The sequence below is a fragment of the Hylaeus anthracinus genome, unplaced genomic scaffold, assembly GCF_026225885.1.
Source record: "Hylaeus anthracinus isolate JK02 unplaced genomic scaffold, UHH_iyHylAnth1.0_haploid 4, whole genome shotgun sequence".
In the NCBI taxonomy this organism is placed as follows: Eukaryota; Metazoa; Arthropoda; class Insecta; order Hymenoptera; family Colletidae; genus Hylaeus; species Hylaeus anthracinus.
Genome location: NW_026535289.1, coordinates 1,666,373 through 1,689,030, shown reverse-complemented (window position 1 = coordinate 1,689,030; position 22,658 = coordinate 1,666,373). Strand labels below are relative to the sequence as shown.

Below are 22,658 nucleotides of genomic sequence, written 5' to 3'. Positions count from 1 at the left end.
CATAATATTTTACTAAAAACTTTCTTAAAGAATCATTAATTAATTAATTAATTTTAGAAGATAATAGAGAAATTTAATTTTAAATAATATCTACACATAATTTTAAATAATAATTTTAAATAATATCTATACATAAAATAGTTTATGCCGGATCGTCGAAATCGAGATAGTCACTCGGTGATTCAATCATTCGGTTCTAAAAAGGGGGTGGATTGGGGCAGAAATTTCTTTCACTATATTAAAGTAGGCTACCTAATAAATTTTTTAAGCCAAGCCGGGAAGAGACCGATTCAGCCTTTTCGAAAAAATTAGTTTTTAAGTTAAACAGAGGAAACTTCAAAATTAAAATGTTAACTAGTGCAAATCGTTCATTTTACATATATTATTAAAACTTTATAAAACTGCTATAAAGTAGTAAGTAGTTTTAAGTATTAGTGTTATAGGGCTAACTTACCACGAAAATTCAGATCCATTAAAAAAAAATACTAATTTTTTTTTAAAGAAGTACCTATCCTGTTGAAAGATAACTACAGACTAAAATTAATCCTACTTACAAAACAAGTCTAAATAATCAAATCAAAGAAACACAAATTTTTATGTTTTGACTTTTGTCCACAGTTCGACGCACTGTGCGACGGTTTGAAAAAGTGTTCCACTAATTGTTTGAAGCAGTGTAGGTCATCCCACAAGTTTATGAAATTAATATATTGAATATACCTTCAAGTGTTATGAAAAACTGTAATCAGCCTCTCTTTCTACAATCTTTTGTCTTTTTCTATATTTCATGAAAGTCTTTTCTATATTTTATGAAAAAATGTAATTAGCTTCTCTTTCTACGATCGTTTCCCACCTTTGTGGCGAAGTCATTGTACTGTGGATGTTTATGCAAATTCATATCTTTATAGATATACATGAAGAACAGAAACTTAAAATAAAGTATATTTTGACTTCTAAATGTTGTAACGTGTAATTTATTTTTTATATTTTATATATTCATGCATTTGTTTACATCCTTATCTATTTTTTAGTATTCCCAATTGTTATAAATGCATAAACATCCGTAGTCTAGACGTTATACTGTCACTATACAATTGCTGTTATTTTGTATTAAATATAAGCACAATCTGCGACACGGATTGATGGAATAACCTAATATGTAGATGAAGAAGAAAAGAAAGCATGTATTACAAGATCAGAGGAAGACCTGTAAAGGGTTCAATCGTTGTTTGACTTTCTAGCAATAATAATAAATTACTGATATAAAATAAAGTCAATAAATTTTATTTATATACTAATGAAGTAATTCATTAATAATGTGTACTGAAAATAATGTAAGAAACAAAATTGAACGAAAAAAGTATGCGAAATCCAAATACAGAAGTAAAAATATTTAGATTAAGTTTAGGTTCGCGTATTACTTGTAAATTATTGTTCCAATTAGTTATATAATTTTCTTATTATGTTACATAATATGTGTTTTTCTTGTCTAATTACAGTGAGATTGACTAAGGTTCGAAATAGCATTTTCTTGGGTTCCTCGAAGGTATAACTTTCCATTGAAGGGGATTATTTTCTTTTAGTTCGAATCAAGATCGAATGATAGCTCGTACAAGAGGTGAAGCATTAATCGAAGGAACGAGATAAAGGGCACAGATAGGGTTTACACGAATCGTGGATTCACCTCGACACACGGTTTACATTCAACACTTGTAGCCTTACATCTGTAGTTTATCAGAGTCGAGTCTGGGGCATCCGAATCCCAATAAACAGAAAAACAAACCTAACACCAGCCAGATTGATGTTAAGTGAATATTAATCGTCTGGTCACAGTGTCAATGTCTTTTCACCATTGCTATGATGCCTTCTTCCAAAGTAACAATGTTTAATTTGATTTTGGACCGCATGCTTTTATTAATTTTCAGAATTATATTTTTAAAACACTGTATTAACTTAAATACAAATTAAATTAAATTATGAGTAATCAATCCTTGGTGTCTGCACACTTATATTTGTTCTTTCGTTAACACAACCCTATATTTAAAATGATTATACTATTCCAAAGGTGACCGTAAAAACTCATAACTGAAAACAATAAATATATCACTTGGTATAACCACATGTTATTATAATTTTCTTTGGAAAGTATCGAAAGAAATTTTACGTAACGTATTGCGTAAAGGAAGTCTGAAGATTGGGATTATATGTTTTCATTTCAATTATTATGCACAATCATCCGACGTGAATAAAATTCTTCAGTTTCGTAGAAAAAGAATCCTGACCAAAGAGGTTACGAGAGTAAGGGAAAAGGTTACGAGTCACGTATGGCATTGAAGAAAAGAAGGGAATTGCTATTTGGAAACGAAAAATCAAGATACATTGTGCCGCAGTTCGCCAGTCACGAATGCTTTTGGATCGTTCGCGATAAGCCACCGACGAAGGCCGACGACCTCCGATCTCTTTTCGAAATTTCACCGACTGTCTAATTGAAGTAACCATGGGAGGTGTAGTATCGACGATAAAAGAAAGTAGCTTGGCAAGTATTTATGCAAATACGCGCCTTCGCATGACGCATGCAAGTCAGTTTTATCGAAGGTGACACGACACCAAGGTGGTTCACCCTTTCGCGGAAGGTACCAATGTATTTACAGGGGTGTTCCGTGCGCAGCGTGAAAATAAGCTGATCCTCGCCAAACGTCGACTCTCAACTAACTCTCGAAGAATTCTTTTCCAATGTTATTTTACTCGCATTTTGTAATATTATCTACAGTGGGTGTAGAAAGTATTCGTACACCGATCAATTTCCATTAAAACTGTGTAAAATTGTAATTTATTAACTTATTTTTGATAAACAATAACATTCTACATACTCTCGAAAATCTCTAGAACAGATAGATTACAAAAAAATAGCTATTTATGTAAGTTGTGAAATTAACAAGAAAAAAATAATTAATCGATAGAAAAATTGAAGCAATAAGTATTCGCACAACTGTTTAATTTTTAAAACTTGATTAAAAACAAACGAAATTCACATTGATTTACAAGTATATAATACTTCCTTCGTGGGATTTCCTTTTGAAAAGCCTATAAATAGGCTCCCCATAAATGAAGTGTTAAGAAACTACAATTTCACACAAAAGTTTTTTAAGAAATTGATCGGTGTACGAATACATTCTACACCCACTGTACGTACACCTAGGAAGACTAAAAAGAGGGTCCTATTACAGAATTTGTCTCGCTTATACTATTGATTATACTGAATAATTGTTGTTACTAGTCTAAAGTTTGCACTATTAGTAACGTTTTGTGAAAATTTCATCGAACAATTTCTACAAATGATGAAAATATAGCGATTAGAGTGTGTCTGATTTAAAAAAATAGAATTCTCGCTATAACAAAATTGAGATTTTCAAAAGACTAACAGAATTTGGAAACGAGTACAATGATGATGTCGCATGAAAAATTCACTAATAGAATAAATATTCTTGCCATTCTTAAGAAATAAAATAAATTTTTGTTCTTTAAAAGTTTCAAATAATTCAAGTACTATGAATTCGTAAGATTTCTCCAAACAATTAGTTTTCGAAATATAACAAAAGCATAGCTCCTGAAAGTAACCTATATTCTTTCGAATACTACAATTTATACACTTTTGATTTTTAAACACTGGTAGAACTGGAATTCAAGGCGTCGACGTACCGCGCATGCTGCAAATGAAAACGACGCCATTTTGTTTCCTCGCGGCTAACGTAAACATAAATATTTCCAATGTTTGCTCAATACAAATAATTATTAGATTATGTTTATCCAAGCACTTCATTACAGCATTTCAATACTTTTAATCAATTGCCTGGAAAGACGTCATCCAATGTTTATAAACACTACTTGTTGAAATAAATGCATTCGTTGAACTTTCCATAGCATCTATTAAAAAATGTATTACAAATATTTATTAAGAAATAACTTTTCCTTCGAAAGATGGCAAGAAAATCCTTTTTCTTTGTATCGTGTATGATATCTACGGAGTGAAAATAATAAAAAATAACAATCATACTTTCAGTTTGTCATAAATACAAACGCATATATTCGAATACTTTTATAAGCTACATATAACCAAGCAATAATTAATTTTCTTATCATTCTTCTATGAAAGAAATCTTTTAAAAGTCTCGCTATATTTTATTCACAAAAATAAAATTCATTTAATTAAGAATACTAATTAGTATATTAAAAGAAGGAATACACTGCAGGAAGCACATCTGTGCTATCTGTAATATCTCGTGTTAAGATTATGATAGCGTGGAAACTCTGAATTATATGTAAAATGTACCTTCTACGAATATGTAAACATAACATAGATTGATTTTACTTCAATGAGTTCTCTTAGTTCGAAGAAATACATAATCCGACGCAGACAAAATGATGGTACACTTGAACTAGGCGTACATTTTCTTCAGTGTTCCGTGAATTTGCATGGAGTTATTACGTTCAATTTCTAGAGCTTTGTTATATCGCTATCCTCATAATGGGTCGTGACAAAAAGCTTAGTGAAAGCGACATTAGTGTAATATTAACTCTGCGGAGGCAAAAGTTATCCTTTACTCAAATTGCGAAAGAAATTAGTTGCATTTGAAGAGTTATTGTATAATTTGCTGAAATATACAAGTGTGTAAGGAAAATATAAAAGTATAGGAAGGCCAAGCAGCATTATCTGAACGCGATACACGAGCAATAATACGTGCTGTTTCCAATTCTCGTGCTATTCCGAGAGAGATCGCTAAAAAAGCTGGCGTAGAAACAAATATGCAAAATGTTCGTCATGAAGACTCCAGACTAGGCATTATAAATCGGGCTAGATTAATGGCGAAACCATCCCTACACGCAACACATAAGGAGACACGGTTGTTATTTGCAAATGCACATGTACTTTGGAAGAAGACTTGGAGGAAAGTAATCTTTACGGATGCGAAACGGTTCACCTTAATTGGCCAAGACGGATGTACGTATTATTATTACGATGATCGTAAACAACTACTAACAAAAATTCGACGTCAAAAGCGTGGAGATGAAGTAATGGTTTGGGCTATTAACGGATATCAAGAGAAAACAGAAATTAAGTTTATTCAGAGCAAAATGAATAGCATTCGTTACCTCGAACTGATACAAAATCAAATTAATACGTATGCAGAACGCATTGCTGTTACACCATATATATCCCAGCAAGATAATGCTGCAATACATACATGCTGCTAAAATTATTAAGGAATATTTTTTAAAGGAGAATATTTCCGCTCGTCAATGGCCGACCATAATATCATCAAAAATTGCTGGGCAACGTTTTTGCAAACAGTGTATGCTGAAGGCCGACAATTTTCAAATATAAATGAATTAAAAACTTGCATTACAACCGAATGGGAAAATTGAACACAAATAAAAATTAAACAATTGTATATGTAATTCTTTACCTTAAAGGATGGTGAAAATGATAGAAAACAAAGGGGGTTCTACGCATTATTAGAAAAATATAGTTTTGTATATATATTATTATAAGAAATATGTATACTTTTGTTGTGGCAGTCGTGTTATATAAAATATATATCTTTATTTTTCAAGTGTGCTATCATTTTGTCTGCGTCGGATTACTTGCTTCTCTTCGAATTAAGAGAAATCATTGAAGTAAAGTCAATCTATGTTATGTTTACATATTCGTAGAAGGTACGTTTTATATATAACTCAGAGTTTTCACGCTAGCATAATCTTAACACGAGATATTAAAGATAGCACAGGTGTGCCCTTAAACGTATTATGCCTTCTTGTATTTCTCGATGAAAAGATTTACCTTCATCGATTGGTCTTTGATGTTACAGCGAACGCGATTACTCGAAAGCGTGAAACTTCACGGTCTTCCTAGCGTCGCGTCGGGTCCTCGCTCCCTCCTGTACAAGCGAGTCGAGTTTTACAGCGAATCGAATATCCGATCGATCGTTTGCCAGCTCCGAATCAAGGAGACCTAATTATCGACCATGTGAAAGGTCGGAATCCTCGTAAACGCCGAACACCATTGATTTATGAACGTGTCCGCGACGAGAGATTCCTCGTACGTTGACTCACGATCGCCAGTCGCACTAAATGCAGTTGCAACTTTGCCTGGCTCTGTTCCAGCCACCATAGCTATATCCGCCACGATGGATTTGGTAATCGAGGTCAGTGTACCCCTTGCTTTGTCGTACCTATTTGTAGAGCAACTTCAACGAACGTCCTTCTCGCGGATATTAGGTTGCGACGCGAAAGAATAGCTCCTTAAGTCCAGTTCGGCGATTTCAGATCCAAAAGTTGATTTTTCACGGGCATTTTCTTAAAGATTCGAATCTTAGCAGCGTTATATTAAAAAGGCACGGCCTTATGGGATCTCTCTGTTGTTCTATTGATATTCTAATGCTCTACATAGCAGCTTTAAAAGAGCTAGGCAGACAAAGACTTCTTTGGAAGTTAATTCTATTAAAATGAGTGCAAATCCAGGTTTTATCTTCTATACAATGTTTCTATGTATCTTGATGATTAAGTAAATTTCTTTGTATATTTTAAAAAATGGCGGTGCACGTAATTAATCAAAGAGCCACTTTTAAAAAGACCAATTCTTCTTGCAGTGATCTGAATTTGAAAAATTGAGATAGTTTGAATATTAACATTAATTTATCATGATTTTGAATTTGTATCAGGTTCTAAAATAGACGTTCTTGACAATGACTTCTTTTTTTACCTAGCACACCAGAACTCTGCTTTCATTTCTTCATTACTAGTAAGAAGTAATTAACAGCAGAAAATGTATTTGGTTTTAAATTAATTTCAGACTCTATTTTTTAATAGTCATATTTTTAAATAAAAATTATATTAGAAATTGTTACCAATGAATTTGAAGGTATAGTTTTGCATGTGTACTCCTACGTAAATACCGATAAAAACGCGGTTCACTTCACTACGGTTTTCAATCTTTAGGTATACGTAAAAATGAAGTAAAGAAGTAAAAACTGGTATTTCCTCGAACTTGAGCTTCTATAATAATGTCTATTTCAGCATAGCAGTTAAAAGTTTAAAAAGGAACGAATATGTTAAAAATTATAAAATGTATATGTAAGGAAAGTTTACTAGCCAGTAGATGTTTATACAAACTCATTCCTACAGACACACATAAAAATTATATACTATCTCTCACATTCTAACTGGTGTAACAAGTATTTTACTTTTGTTATTTTCTATACTTGTTCATATTTAAACTTGTCATACATGCATAAACCACTGCAAGCCAGAGATTGCACAAACATTTGAAGTCTCCTGATTCAACGAGGGAATTTTTGTCGCAAAACGTGGGCTCTTCGAAGGTTTTAGTGACGTTTCGTAACTCCGACTTAAACAATTTTATGCGATTCTAAAGGACGCATAACGCGGACGAACACGTTCTTCCGAGACAACTGTGCCGCTGAATACACGTAGCGCGCTGCGAGCGCGAGTTTCCTCGTTATTCCAACTCAACTTCGTTTAACCCGACTTCATCGTTCAGCGAACAGGCTTTTCACACTCTCCGAAGCGACAGCTAGGAACAAAACCAGCCGGTGCGTGCACTATAACGCCCGTATGCCGAGGTGAACGCGATGAAAACAATTCTAGAAGTAGTTCATTAAAATCTGGCGAATCGATAAATGGGTCACTGTAGGTCGTCGGGCAGTATCTCGCGTATCCATGATGAGTATTCGATCGTCAACTGGGTCATTCGACTGTGGCGAAAATGATTGTAAAATTATGTTCACGGATCGAAATATTCCAAAATCACCAGCCATTTTCTATTTGATTATGGGAATATTTTTAGCGAGCTGATTTCTTCCATATGAAGAGTTTCTTGAAAGAGTTTTTAGGATTCTCTTGGGTATCTACTACAACCATGCTGACAGACGCATTTTGTTGTTAAAAGTCAAAATTCTAGAAACTCTTTTTAGAGAACCCTTTACTTTCCTATAGTCGTTACAAATAATATGTAAAATATTCTACAGATGTAAGAAATTGATTCATTGTACATGCTTCTGTGTGTATTGCAAAAATAATTAACAAAAATGGAGATTAGGGAATTTTTGGCAATAATTTGAATGTAACATAATGTGAAAAGTTTGAACACAATATTAAATTTTTAATTTCGATTCTCATTTGACCAGTCACAGACGCATATAAAATTACTTCTTGATCATTTTTTCAATAAACGATTAAAATCTTTCAATAACGATAGTCTAAATTAATAACGACGGTGTGTACATTAATGTCCTTATAAACTAAAGTTCAAAGCTTTCTCGCCATGTTACACGTAATTATTATTTAAAAAAAAACACACCATGCCATTTTTATAGGAAATTTTCTTACTTTATTTTTGATAATAAATGTTTTTACTGTCAACTACTATTAGTAAATGACACAGCGATAACAGTGGAATGATTTACGTATTATTTGTAACGACTTAATAGATCTAATATGTATATGTAATAAATCAGGTTGATAAAAATATTTCTACGGTCTTTTGAGTATTTTGATGTAAAATGACTGAAAATTTTAACGGAATAATGGATGACGAATAGGAATATATACTGCATAGGGATGCAACGTGAAACAATTTCATTTTATAATTAAACTTCTACTCCTTATCCAATAAACAACACATAAAAAGATATTTATCCTTTTTCTTGAATGTTTTATAATCTGCTAAAGACAAATGAGCCCATGAAGGATTGAACAAAATGTTCATTTCTTATTTTGTGGGCTGTACAGATGTGATTTATTTCTAAATTTTACGTTTCAAGTTATGTAGAAGGCTGTATTCCGGAAAAATTTTCCAATGAGTTACATTTGTACTGCTGAATCCCATAAAATTGATATGTTTCAAATTCCCAATCTAAATATTAATCTCGTAATAGATATTTGAAATTTGTGTTATGAATGTGTTTGAGAAAACGTGAAGAAACAGCCTGTCAGTTCTTGAATAACACACATGACTCACTTAAAAGACATTTCAAAGATAAAATACGTAACATCGCTTTCTAAATGAGATTTATCTCATGAGTATCTGCAATGTTTTGATGATAAAGAACATCTACTTTGAGCTTCTATTCTAACCATATATATTAATTATTAACAAAAATCATATTAGCAAAATCACCTTATGAATTAGATTTAAGTGAACACCATTTTGATAATGGTTATTTTATTACGAACAATTTCATTCTTCCTACTAATTTTAAAAAAATAATAATTATATTAATTAATATTAATACGAGTAGTATTATATTCTGGACTTTGTTAATAAAAAATTGTGTAAATTTCATTGCCTGTCTGGTGTATTCAGTGAGTGAAATAGTATCCGCGATTTTACTTTTTGGCCCACAAACCCAAAATGTACACTACCCAACCCTTCTCAAAAACAGTTTGTCGACCTCTGGTCCAGATAGTGCACCGAAACGTTCGTAATCGCTCCGTTGCCAGAACAGAGACAGGGGGATTTATCATCTAGATACAAGTTTCGAACAACAAACAAAAACAAATATCGTTTTATCTATTAATCGTTACACAAAAATTAGAGTTTGAATTAAATAGAGATAATTCACAACGAACAATTGATTCAAGCGTAAAAATACAGTGAAGATATAAACTTTAAACAACGAATAAACGATAAACTACGCTCTATGCCGTTAATCGTTGATTAAACATTAAAATTCGGATCATACCATAAAATAATAATTTATGTGTTTTGCTCGAATAAATGTTGGAAAAAAAACTGCCACTCGTAAATTTCATTCGTGGTCCATCACTCGAATAAAATTCCACCCATCTCTGGTCTAGAGTTTCCTTGTTAGAAACAAGGCTATTTGGCGTCGTATCCTCGCCGATCGGACGAGAAAGAGTCGCTCAACCCAGTGTGTCACGAGACCCAGTGTATTTACATTCCCTGTTGTCGGCGGGGCAGTGTCGTTTCCCGTGGGAACAAGCCTGAGTGATCGATGCAACTTGCAATTTGCAATTTATATTCCGTTCGTTAGAATGGTTCGGAATCGGTGACCCAAAGAGAGCGTCGATCTGGGTTCGCGGTGAAGCCTGGCCAGGGCGAGTGTAATCACATCGCGATGAGGTGCAACTTACTTTGCTGACTGTTATCGACGAACCTCCGTGAAAATCCGTGTCGATTCGCCGCGAGAATTGCCGAGAGACTCAGGTATACGTTTTTCACGAGTCAACGAAACATCGAGCTTCTCGACGAAGAGAGAGGTGACGCACCGCGAACCGAGAATCCCGCTCCGTGAGATCGCTTCGACGGGGTGGTGGTCCCGCGAATACTGAGCCTCCAGAGGTTCGTATCCTGGTCGATAAACCACCCTACGAGCCACCCACTCGGCTCACGTTAAAGGTACGGTCACACCTGCGCTCAGGTGGCCCGTTGAACGCGTACGTTTCGCACACCTGCCTCGTCAACCCGTGCACTCAGGGCTGAATCAACCCGCATCCTGACCCTTGCCAATAAGTGGCCTGCATTTGGGTAATCGTTAAATGAAAGATGTGAAATGTACAGAGTTTGACTTTGATAATATGAATGTGTACACTTGGGAAGTGGAGTGAGGAGCGAAAGTGAATCAGTCATCAAAATTTACCTAAAAAGTATTTGTTATTATTGAAATAATTTATAACAAGGGAAAATCAACGTCGATAATCGTTTTGTTATAGTCTTAGGGATTTTACACTATTTCATTAGATGTAGAGTATGGTCTATCTTGTGATATAATTTGTTTGTATCAATATTTGGAAGTGGTATTATAATTTACTATTTTGTTCGCAACCCTTTAATTTTATTTCATTATTGAAATAATTTATAACAAGTGAAACTCATTAATGTTGATAATTATTTCGTTATTGTCCTAAGGAATTTAAATTATTTATTGCATTTAGAGTATGTTCTATCTTGCAATATAATTTGTTTGTATCAATATTTGGAAGTGTTATTGTGGCTTACTAGTTTTTCCACAACCCTTTAATTTTAATAACAGGTCTCATGCGTCATGGTATACGCTCGACTTATTTTAGAAATCTTTTAGAATTTGATTCTTTTCTACGTAATCGTGCAACTGTAGATAGATTTACAAAATTGTTATGGTTTAAGCAAAGGACCTACTGTAAGAATCTCTATTTCAGTAGTATTATACTACAAATCCTGTCTCAGGTTTCAGATTGGGTCTGGGTTGTGTCAGTGAAAAACGAGGTAGGTGAAATTTAATTGCAATTTATTTAATAAACCTGCTGTTTCATATGTCTAAGACGCGACGCAGAAGGTTATTAAAAGGATCGAAAAGGGTCGATTTTTATTATATCGACCGTTTCGACCCCTTTAATAAGTTTTTGCGCTTCGCCTCATAAATGAGGGATGGATGACGTTGAAGTTCACCCCGAGCAAGCAATTCCTAGAAGTGGTGGGAATAGTCACGTGCCTCCTAGACAGGGAATTTTCGCGCATTTTAGACAGGATTTACTGTACGCAGTTCCATTATATCAACGTAAAAATAGCAAAGGAAAATGCAAATTTGATTCTTAAACAATTTTGATTTTGTATGCCAATTAAAATTATTCCTCACACCACACTGTGAGACTAAAAAGATTTTGAACTATTACACTAGTTTACAGCCAAAATGTACATTCAATACCACAACTTTTTCCTTATGTATTTTGGCCTACTAAACTCGAAAATCGCAAAAAAAACTTTTTTATAGATAGGTTTTTTACATGAATTTTTGAATTTTTTTCCGATTTTTTTCTGACATACCATCACATTTTAGGCCATATATTAAGTTAAAAACGTCCGATTGGGTCGCACAAGAAGCTATTGTAAAGGTAATCGAATTTCCAACAATTGTTATTTACATTATTTTCCAATCGGTTCAATAGTTTAAGTGTTTCGAGCCAATATGTATGAGAAACTTTGATTTTTAGGTTAAAATAGAACACTAATATTTCTTCCATCGCCAAGGAAAAATAGAAATTGTCAAATTATGTCCAGTTTCTTATTGTTTAAGTATAGATCGCACTGTTACGAAGAAAACAAGCTTTTTGTTGAAGAAAATCTATGGATAAATACCGGAGTTAGGAACAATTGAGTAAAGATACAAAAATCTCAATTTTACTCTGTTTTTGTATTTGTTTCCTATTTATATAGAAAACATTTATTTAATTAATTTCGATTAGAAATAATTTCGGCCTTTGCTTTGTCTTCTGTTATTCATTGGGTTCGTTTCTCTGATAAGGAACCAAATGTAATCTATTAACATTCTTTCATCTCAATATCCTTGATAGCGCTCCTCAATAGTTTTTATATCTTGGTGAAACCTTTCGCCGTGTTCGTCAGTTACATCGCCAAGATTCTCCGTGAAAAAATGCAAGTGAGAATGTAAAAAATGAATTTTGAGCGACATATTTACGTCTGTTGAAATTAAAATTGAAATTAAATGTACAAATTTATCCATTTTGTCAAATCAAATAGAATAACAATATACATTTCATATCCATATCCATTTTTCCATAATTTATTAGCAAATCTTCAACAACTTCCTTATAATTTATAATCTGCCGAGCCACAAGCGCTAACAAGTGCAGCACTATCAAGGATATTGGGATGAAAGAATGTTTGGAGACTACATTTGGTTCTTCATCAGAGAAACGAACCCAACGAAGAACAGAAGACAACGCAAAGGCTGAAATTATTTCTAATCGAAATTACATAAATAAATATTTCCTATATAAATAGGAAAAAAATACAAAAACAGAGTAAAATTGGGATTTTTGTACCTTTACTCAATTGTTTCTAACTCCGGTATTTATCCATAGATTTTCTACAACAAAAAGCTTGTTTTCTTTGTATCAGTGCGATCTATACGTAAACAATAAGAAACTGGACATAATTTGACAATTTCTATTCTTCCATGGCGATGGAAGAAATATTAGTGTTCTATTTTAACCTAAAAATCAAAGTTTCTCATACATATTGGCTCGAAACACTTAAACTATTGAACCGATTGGAAAATAATGTAAATAACAATTGTTGGAAATTCGATTACCTTTACAATAGCTTCTTGTGCGACCCAATCGGACGTTTTTAACTCAATATATGGCCTACAATGTGAAGGTATGTCATAAATAATCGAAAAAAATTCAAAAATTCATATAAAAAAAACCTATCTATAGAAAAGTTTTTTTTGCGATTTTCGAGTTTAGTAGGCCAAAATACATGAGAAAAAATATGTGGCATTAAATGTATATTTTTTTTTTTTATTTTGTAAACTAGTGTTATCATACTGCATCCCATTTCCTATTAGAACATGTTTTCTACAACGATAAAAATTAACTCCTACCAAATTTACGATACAACAAATAATAGTGATTTGAAAGAAATATAGTGCCAATTACGTTATAGTAAAGAATAAGCATTTTTTAATATATGAAAAATTACTTGAAACGAGAAGAATATGTGATAGATCTATAGTTTATGAAACTTTTTGTTTAGAATTACCTGCCGAACACGTAAGGAAAGAGCACTGAATATTTTACCGGACACCTTGTATATATGTATAATGACTTCGAAAGATTTTCAAAGTAGCAGAGAGAAGTCTACGAATAGGGCAAGGTTCAGAAAGTTTCGTGGAGGACACGGAAGGTAGAATAATGCAGAATTCGTAGGACACGCATGGCATAGTGTTCGCAGGATGACTGACGCAGTGTTTGTACTGACAAGTCACGCACAGATTTGACAGCTACATTACCTTTGGATTAACCTTTAACCTCTCGCAACGAAAAAGGAAATCTAACCTCTTTTTACCCACAAATATCAAATGATAAATGTATGAGGGATGTACTTTGATTCACCTTATTAGGCCAAGTGCAAATAGCAAGTAGCACACGTGTATTTAAATCAGCACAACGTTTAGACAGAAATGTTTCTTGAGGCAAATCAAATAAAAATGTAATGCGAGCGACCAATTATGAAAATCACGATATGCAAACATCGATATTTTAAAACCCAGGGAGATTCCCAAAGGAGACAGGAGAAGGAAGGAATATCATGATTTTGTTAACTAACTAAGTACTATATACTTCCTCCATATGGAGATCAAACATAAATCTCCATAAGAAATAATATTTATTTTGACTTGTATTTATTTCTCGTCATTTTTTCTTTCTGTATTTGATATTGCATTTTTTTATTATTATCAAATAAGAAATTAATCAGTTCAGCCATGGTACTATTTATAATGAACGTCTCGATTCTTGTTTTAGGTCTTTTTCAGTATAATGATTACGTATCCAGAAGAGTAATTACATAAAGATTAATATTAAGTAAATGGAAAAAATTAAAATATAAACATAAAATGTTAATTAATCGTATACATAAGGTATTTGTAAAATATAAGTGTAAATAAAGAACTCGAATTAAATGTATATAAAAACTAACTATATATATATATATTATTTATATATATATATATATTATATATATATAAATTAATAATATATATATATATAAATTTGTACTATTATAAATAATAAATAATTGGGAAAAATAAGTGGGAAAAATTAGTGTACAATATAGGCTTGCAGACGAACAATCACAGATGCAAGAAGGCACCAATACTTCTGCATAGCCAACACGTCGAACTACTTATGCTGATTAGACAGGTACAGTAACGCTTTGAAATCCTATTGAAGGCTCATTCTTTGTTTACGTTGCAATTTGCTGCCTCGCGTGTTTGACTTAAGCTACGAACTATCAACAAAGATCACAGTTTGTTCGTTGCTTTCCGTTTGCCTTGCTGTTTAATGGTGGTCGAGGAAGATTCGAAGCCGCGTCGATGACTATTATTACCCGCTGATGCGTTCAGAATATGAAATTTGTTCAACTATTGAAACAATATGTACCCATTCACGTAAACTACGTAAAGATTATATCGTAGCCACATATATTTTAAAACAAAAGTATTTTGTAGAGACGATAAAGTAATTCCACCAATAGTGGATTTCTAAAAGGTTTTCCGGAAGAGGCTTTAAGATTTTGTTTTTTAACAAAAGAACACAAATGGTGTGCAGTATATATGATTTTCATAATTTCTAAAGTATATTTATTAAAAATAAATAACAAGAGAGAATTTGATTTGCTACAATAATAAAAGTATCAAAAAATAGTTATTTATTATTCTCATTACACTGTATCGATTTTATGTAAAAATTAATAGGCTAAATCAGATAAAGAATTTGTGATTCCATGATTGAGATTTTTTTACATACTGTATCATAAATATATATTAAAAGAAAGGGTATCTTCAGCAGATATATTTATAAAAATAATAGATGCAATACAGAGATTGTTTACACAGTGTTTTTATTGTTGAAGCATCGCCAGTGATCGTGGGTCGTCAAGAATCAGGAATATTGTTATTATAAATGACAATAATTTTTTATATTTTTAATGAACACCTTACCTTCATGGGATTTATGCAACGCATGGGTACTTTACGACCTTACCGTACCTTTAACCTTTCTTCTCGACCACTGACATTTTTCAAGGGGGACACGAAACATTTGAATATTCATGTTCATATTCTATCTTTACTTTCAATGGTTGTTTACGTAACGCAGAAGTCACCGATATCAAGGAGTATGACTTTTACCAAAGTCGAGCAGATCAATCAGAAATTGAAGAAAACTTGATCGAAACGAACACGTGGAAATACTTTCAGACAGATAGGTTGGTTATCACCTTTCAGAATTTGAAAACTAAGTTATCGAATATTAATTGAAAATGACAGTAGCGAAACAAAATTGCAAGAAAATAAATATAGAATAACTGAAGATTTTTCTTTGAAATTTTAATTTTTATAACCTTTATTTTTATATCGTTTCCTATCAATTCGTGGATCTCCAGAGAGCAGTGCACTTCTTCTTTGAGGCATCTTTTTTTTAGTAGTAACAACGAAGAACAACATAGTTTTCATGTTAGACCAGTAATCATGTACGTAAAATTTCATTAAAATCGACACTTGACTTTAGCTATGCAAAAGGAATAGATCTCTGTTGAAAAACATGTAAATATAATGTTCTCTATGAATCTAATAATAATTTCTGCACTATAAAACGGGCATGAACAAAATGTTCTATTCGTTCAACGTGAGATGATGCCGTTCCATAATTTAAATTGTACATGTTATTTAATCAGAAAGAAATAAGCACTCTATTAAATCCTGAAATAAAAAATTCTAAAATTAGTCTTCCATTCTTATCATTCTATTACTGTCATAACTCTACAGTAGAAAAAAAATTTTAAAGAATTACTCTCCTCGGAGTTGTGCCACTTTCATTTTGAATCTAAAATACATTTTCAAACCGATCATTTCAGTTTTCATGTACACTGTAATGTTTCTTCGATTTATCGAACATTTTTCTCATTTCCTACAAATTCAATTTTATGTAACAACCCTATTTCATCGCGACACCCCCGATATGTTTACGATTCCTCCCACGAATGCTAAGCACGCATGAGCACGACAATTGTCCGCATAAATTCCTACGGAATAGCCGTTCTAAACGAAGGCCAAAGGCTTCTGTTTTGCTTGGACGCGATCTAGAATTTTCGCGTAAATGATCATAACGGAAACGCATGCTCAACACGTCCCATGATCGACCGACACGTACAAGACGCAGATTTAACATTGTTCGTAGTATTCAGAGGGATTATATTTAGCACGTTCGATGTATAGGTGTTACGGTATCGATAAAATATCGACGAGACCTTCTCCGCAAGGTTGCCCGTCTCCTCATTGGAGCTTAACACGATGCACTAAACGGCAATAATTAATTTCGTAATTAACCTTGCGAAATAACCAATAATAACGTTTCACTCTAACGAAGAATTTTAATCCGTGTTTAACGATTCGCTAATTCGCGAATCGTACAACAAAACGAATCGTTGGAAGCCCATGCAGAATTAGAGGTCTTCCGAGCGGCGAAATCCGATAATGCATTCGTTCGTTAATTCCCTTTGAATTATTGAGTGGACCGATAAACTTCTGTTTCGTCCGTTTTTCGAGAGAGCCCTTAGTGAACTACACCAGTGTTCCTCAATCATCTCTGGCTCGTGGCCCACTTATAAGTATTATTTATTTCTGTAATCTCTCTCGTGATTGTTATTTGTTGACAGAAATAACGACACACTATTGTTCACTCGTGATATGAATTTTTAATATAAAACACGCTAGCTTCGAATATGTAACGAAATACAATAATAATATAATATACGATAATAAATGTCTGGTCATTAAAAAATGAGAACTAATGACTGAATTTACTACTTTAAGTTTCTCGTAGTATTTGTAATTTTATATGTTTCTTTTTAATATTATTATATTACTCCCAAAAGTAGCTTTAGGGTTTTGTGTTTTAATAGATCAGAAATGGTATGAAGTAGATACGATTTATTTAATTTATATATTATTATGTATATTAATGTACCCACAACGACAACGATGATAGGTATACTTTGTTATTAAAAAACAAAATCCTAAGCTGACGAAGACGCACAACTGAAATGTCTAATAACGATAAATGCCAGACGTTACATTATTGAAAATCACTGAAATACACTGTAGATTAAAAATTGCTAAAGAATTATTTAAAAATATAAGAGGACTATCTTGGTTTAGCTTATTATACGTGAAGTGTGATTTCATTTTATAATTCAGATTGCAATTTTTATTACACGTATAGATTAGCAGAACTTGTTTATTACAATATATTAAGTAATTGGAGGTCGTCCCAAACACTTTCTTTGTAAACTTTCACAAATTCACACGATTTTTATAAATACAAATTTTTATAGGGAGAATAATAAATGAGAATATTTGAAACGGTTTCAAATTGCTTAATTTGTTTCAGCACAAGCTTTTATCCGTTATTCGCAAATTTTTCTATAAATAATAATTTTTGCAATATGTGGAGAGGAATACATTTGATGATTTTCAGTCAAAAGGACATTATTTCGTATGTATGGAGGATTTATCTGTCTCTCCTACATATGCACAATCTTAAATCAAATGATTAGAGATATAGAAAAAAGATGAAGATTTTTCTGTTTTAAAGGAGCAATGTCAAACTTTCAATAAAATGCGCGTTTAACATTTTACGTATTAGCCACATATTTTTCATTGTCCTCCAAGTTTCCGAACCGTACTTCTACGCCTCCAATAATAAGTCTATTAGCCTAATATACTTTCAATCCAATGTCGTGTATATTTCATAGTCATTTCCAATTTAAAATTTCAAAAAATTGTCCATTCGTTATTTTCTTCGCATGAGGTATGAACTGCGAACATTTTCAAGAAATATGACGCAGCTATTTCTTCTGCATGTCCCGTTCCGCGAATCCATTCCGGGAGAACTTCACTTCTGACGCCAGGAACAATCAATTCTTTGAATGGAGGGTGCCTAAGAATGATCCTCAACGCTATCGATCCAGTCCTAATTAGTCGGCAGCTAGCAGTTTCTTCGTACCGCCACATTTTCCACGAGTATTACTCATAGTTCAAGCACTCCCGCACGCACACATCCTGTAAATAAATTGAACACTCGCGTGCAAAGCGGCTTCGTTTCGGGAGGCCAACATCGGCACGATGAACCGCGCAATTGGACCTCTGGAAACGTAGAGCCGAATGGTCATTGGAGAGCTTCGCATTTAACGAACGCGCACTTGCTGACTATTGGGTTCAGATACGTCACTGAGAACTACCATTCGTTGGTATAAATAGACAGCAGGTAAAGAGCTTGCTACGAAGATTCGCGAAAGCTTCGAATCCCTCGGTTGAGTACGTTTTACGTAAAACGTACAGTGGGTGTAGAATGTATTCGTACATCGATCGATTTTTCCAAAAAACTTTTGTATGAAATTGTAGTTTTTTAACTTCTTCTTTTATAATTAATGATATTTTACATATTCTTGGAAGTCTCTAAGATAGATATAGTCCAAACAACATTTATTAGTTAATATAATTTGTGAAATTAACAAAAAAAAAAGCGAAAAGTGAGTAAAAGTATAGAAGCATTAAGTATTTATACGATTCTTATGACGAACCATTTACAGTAGAGTTTGTAACGTAAACACATTAGTTTATTGCTCCGTACGAATTAGAAAACATCAAATTTCCAGGAAAGTACTTTTAAAAATTGGCTCTGATAGAGGAATTGAAGAAGATCCCACTTCGATTAACTAATAATTTAGTTAATTTAACGCTTAGAATAGTTGCAATAATTATAAAATCAAAAGGAAATCCCACGAAGTATTAATTATTTATAAATTAATGTAAATTTTTCTTTTTTTAATCAAGTTTTAAAAATTAAACAGTTGTGCGAATACTTATTGCTTCAATATTTCTATCGTTTAATTTTTTTTTTCTTGTTAATTTCGCAACTTACATAAATAGCTATTTTTTTTGTACTCTATGTATTCTAGAGATTTCCTAGAATATATAGAATGTCATTGTTTATAAAAAATAAATTAAAAAATTATAATTTTACATATTTTTTTTGGAAATTGATCGGTGTACGAATACTTTCTACACCCACTGTATGTACGTATCGTAGGTTGAAAAAATTAAATCATTTTAGAGGGCACATGCAGCTATCACAAAATTTAAGAATTTATTTAAAAAATTTAAATACATATTTTAGTGCAAGACGAAGCGTGGTTTTATAGTACACCTATTGAACTTGATATATAAATTCTTTTGTTAAGATATATTTCAAAATGGCTAAGAAACAGTAAATCTACAGGAACGATTTTCTTCGGTGTCTCATTTTTCAATTTTTAAAATAATCATTTTTTTTTAATGTATTAAGGATTATCATATATATTGTATATGTAATTGTTCGTTAAGTTCAATACTTGTACTGCAAAGTTACTGTCAGTTTTGGATTAACGTATCCATCTAAATCTTGAAAAAAGAATTTTGAATTTAGGCTATAATAAGTGGAATATTCTATCACATTAGAAAAGTTTAATTCGAATTGTTGTTACTTATATTAATGATGGCATTACTCATAAAGTCAGGAATGTTGAAGTTGTGGCTATATGTGAAAGCAGGAATGTAAAAATTGAAGTTATTTATTGAAAGAGGATTGTCAAAGCTGAAACTATTTAATAAAGCAGAAATTATAAAGTAGATGTTATTTGTGAAATGAGAAAATTTAAGGTATTATGAAAGTAAGAATGTAACAGTGTAAATTAATAATGAAAGTAGGAATGTTAAAGGTAAAATCAACAAAGTTTAAAGTTGAACTCGACATGAAAGTGATATAAAATCTTGTTTTCAGAAGAGTATAAGAACCTGTTGGTTGAAACGCTGGACAAAGGAATAAATGTTTAGAATAAACCAATATATGATATTTCCATGTATCATTTATTATTCGAATCAAATTGTATCCATCTTTGGCCCACGCAACGTGCTATAATTGGTTCAAACTGTTGTCGTACGAATCGCAAAAAGTAATTTTTAATTGCTCGAACGTGTTTCTACTCGCGATGTACCGCTACTCTCGTGTTTAATTAATACCGTGGGGTTAGTCGGAGAATGCGATTCAGTGACCTGAAATAGAGGGTGTACTGTCTGAAGCGGTACAGATTATTTTCTCGGAAAGTATGAGGGTAGCAAACTGTTTTTTTATTTGATACTTTGTCAAACCTGTTTTTGGTAAATTAACGAGGTGCACAAAATATAGTTTTATGCGTGTTATTTAACGTGTACCCTTTAATTGCATTTGGAGTCAAACACGAGGCACTTTATATCTAATTAAAACAGATCTTCTGCGGACAATATCGACGGAATGTTTCATGAGAAAATATAAGTTTTGTGTAATTCCATGGTTAATTGGTTAACCTTGTATTTAAACAATTAATAATTTTAAAGACATACAAAGTTGAAAAGTGGTGTCTCTGTGGCTAGTAAGTATTAGAAAATAATCTGATTGACTTCAGTGGCGTTACCCGTGACTTAATAATATTTCTATTCAGATCTTGTGATTGCTCTTCAACATCCAAACTCTTTACATAGTTAACATTGTTTCAGAATAACAATTAAATACTTTTTTAGCAACTGAACTGAATAAGTATTTTATCCCCAAACTTTAGATGACTGTCCATTTAAAAAAGAATATTTAACTAATATTTTTTTATAATATATCTGTGTATCAACTTTGATGAAACTCGAAGATAGTCAACTAAGTACTGTAAATGTGTGACTAGAAGCTATCGGGGATCGAACTCTGGTTTATTATCTTCAGAAACTCAAATATGTGCACTACTGATTGTACGTCTACCTACTTTTATGAGCTTGGTGTATCTGTTCTGTTCGCTATATAATTTCATGTGAATCAGAGGTGACGTTATCCCGGCTATGCAAACTATCAAGAACCCAGGGGCTATGTAACAAAACTCCTGCTATGGGCTACCCACGCTTTCACACTATCGATGTTTCCTAAATGTTGCAAAAGTCACTCCCACGGATTCGATCCTCCTCGACGGACTATTCAAATCTCAAACAATTGGCTAATACGAAAGACGATTCCGTCGATATACAATAGATTGCTCTGCTATCGTTATTTCAATCCTTTTGTGACGGAATAGTCAATTAGTGGAATATATAAATACACATTTATACATTTAGAAAGTTCTATACTCAAAGATTTATTAGAAAATATATAGCAGTTTTGAAAAAAGAGGATTTTTAAAGTAAACAATTCTGAATAACATAAACATCTTTTTGTGCAGTAATCAGTTGAGTTTAAAAACTGTAGCATTATGTTTTAAATATTCCACTTATTTCATTTGATAAATATTCCCTCTCCTAAACTCGAGGAAGCAATTATACGGAGTGTTCAAAAAAAAAAGCATTCAATATTTATATGGTGTATAGGGCACACTGTACTGAGTAAAAAAGCTTTAGTAAACATAGGTCTAAAGGTCACCCGTTTCTGAGATATAAACATTTTTGTTTGCTAGTATCATGATTGACTTATTTGCTTCCATCGCATGCGAAACACGGGGTTCGGTCAAAGGTGGATTGGACGTGGTGGACCAGTTGCATGGCCTCCTCGATCCCCCGATTTAAATCTTCTGGACTTTTTTTTATGGGGATATTTAAAAAGCCAAGTGTATTCCACGCCGATAAATGACTTAGAAGAACTACGTAACCGAATCCACCATGCTTGTCAAATAATTTGACAGAAATGTGGGATTTTCGAGAGAGTTAGCGATTCTGTAAGAAGAAGATGCCAAGCGTCTACAGAAATGAGCGGTGGACACGTGGAAAATCTTCTATAAATATCGAAAACTCAGTAGTAAGTAAATCATGATACTAGCAAACAAAAATGTTTATATCTCAGAAATGGTTGACCTTTGGACCTATGTTTACTAAAGCTTTTTTACTCAGTACAGTGTGCCCTATACGACATACAAATATTTTTGAACACCCTGTATAAATATGATTCTTGAATGTTTGCAATATATTTTTGTATAATATAACTTGCATTACATATTGTGGTAAATTACTGCA

The 22,658-nt window shown here is 32.6% G+C and overlaps 1 protein-coding gene across 1 annotated transcript in view; it reads right to left on the bottom strand.

Annotated features, from left to right (window-relative positions):
- LOC128895103 (uncharacterized) overlaps positions 1–10,369 on the bottom strand; it is a 38,771-nt gene extending 28,402 nt beyond the window's left edge. The window contains exon 1 of the mRNA XM_054157384.1: positions 10,171–10,369. The gene's annotated coding sequence lies outside the window, so the exon portion shown is untranslated. The remainder of the gene's footprint in view (positions 1–10,170) is intronic.
- Positions 10,370–22,658: the final 12,289 nt, after the last annotated feature.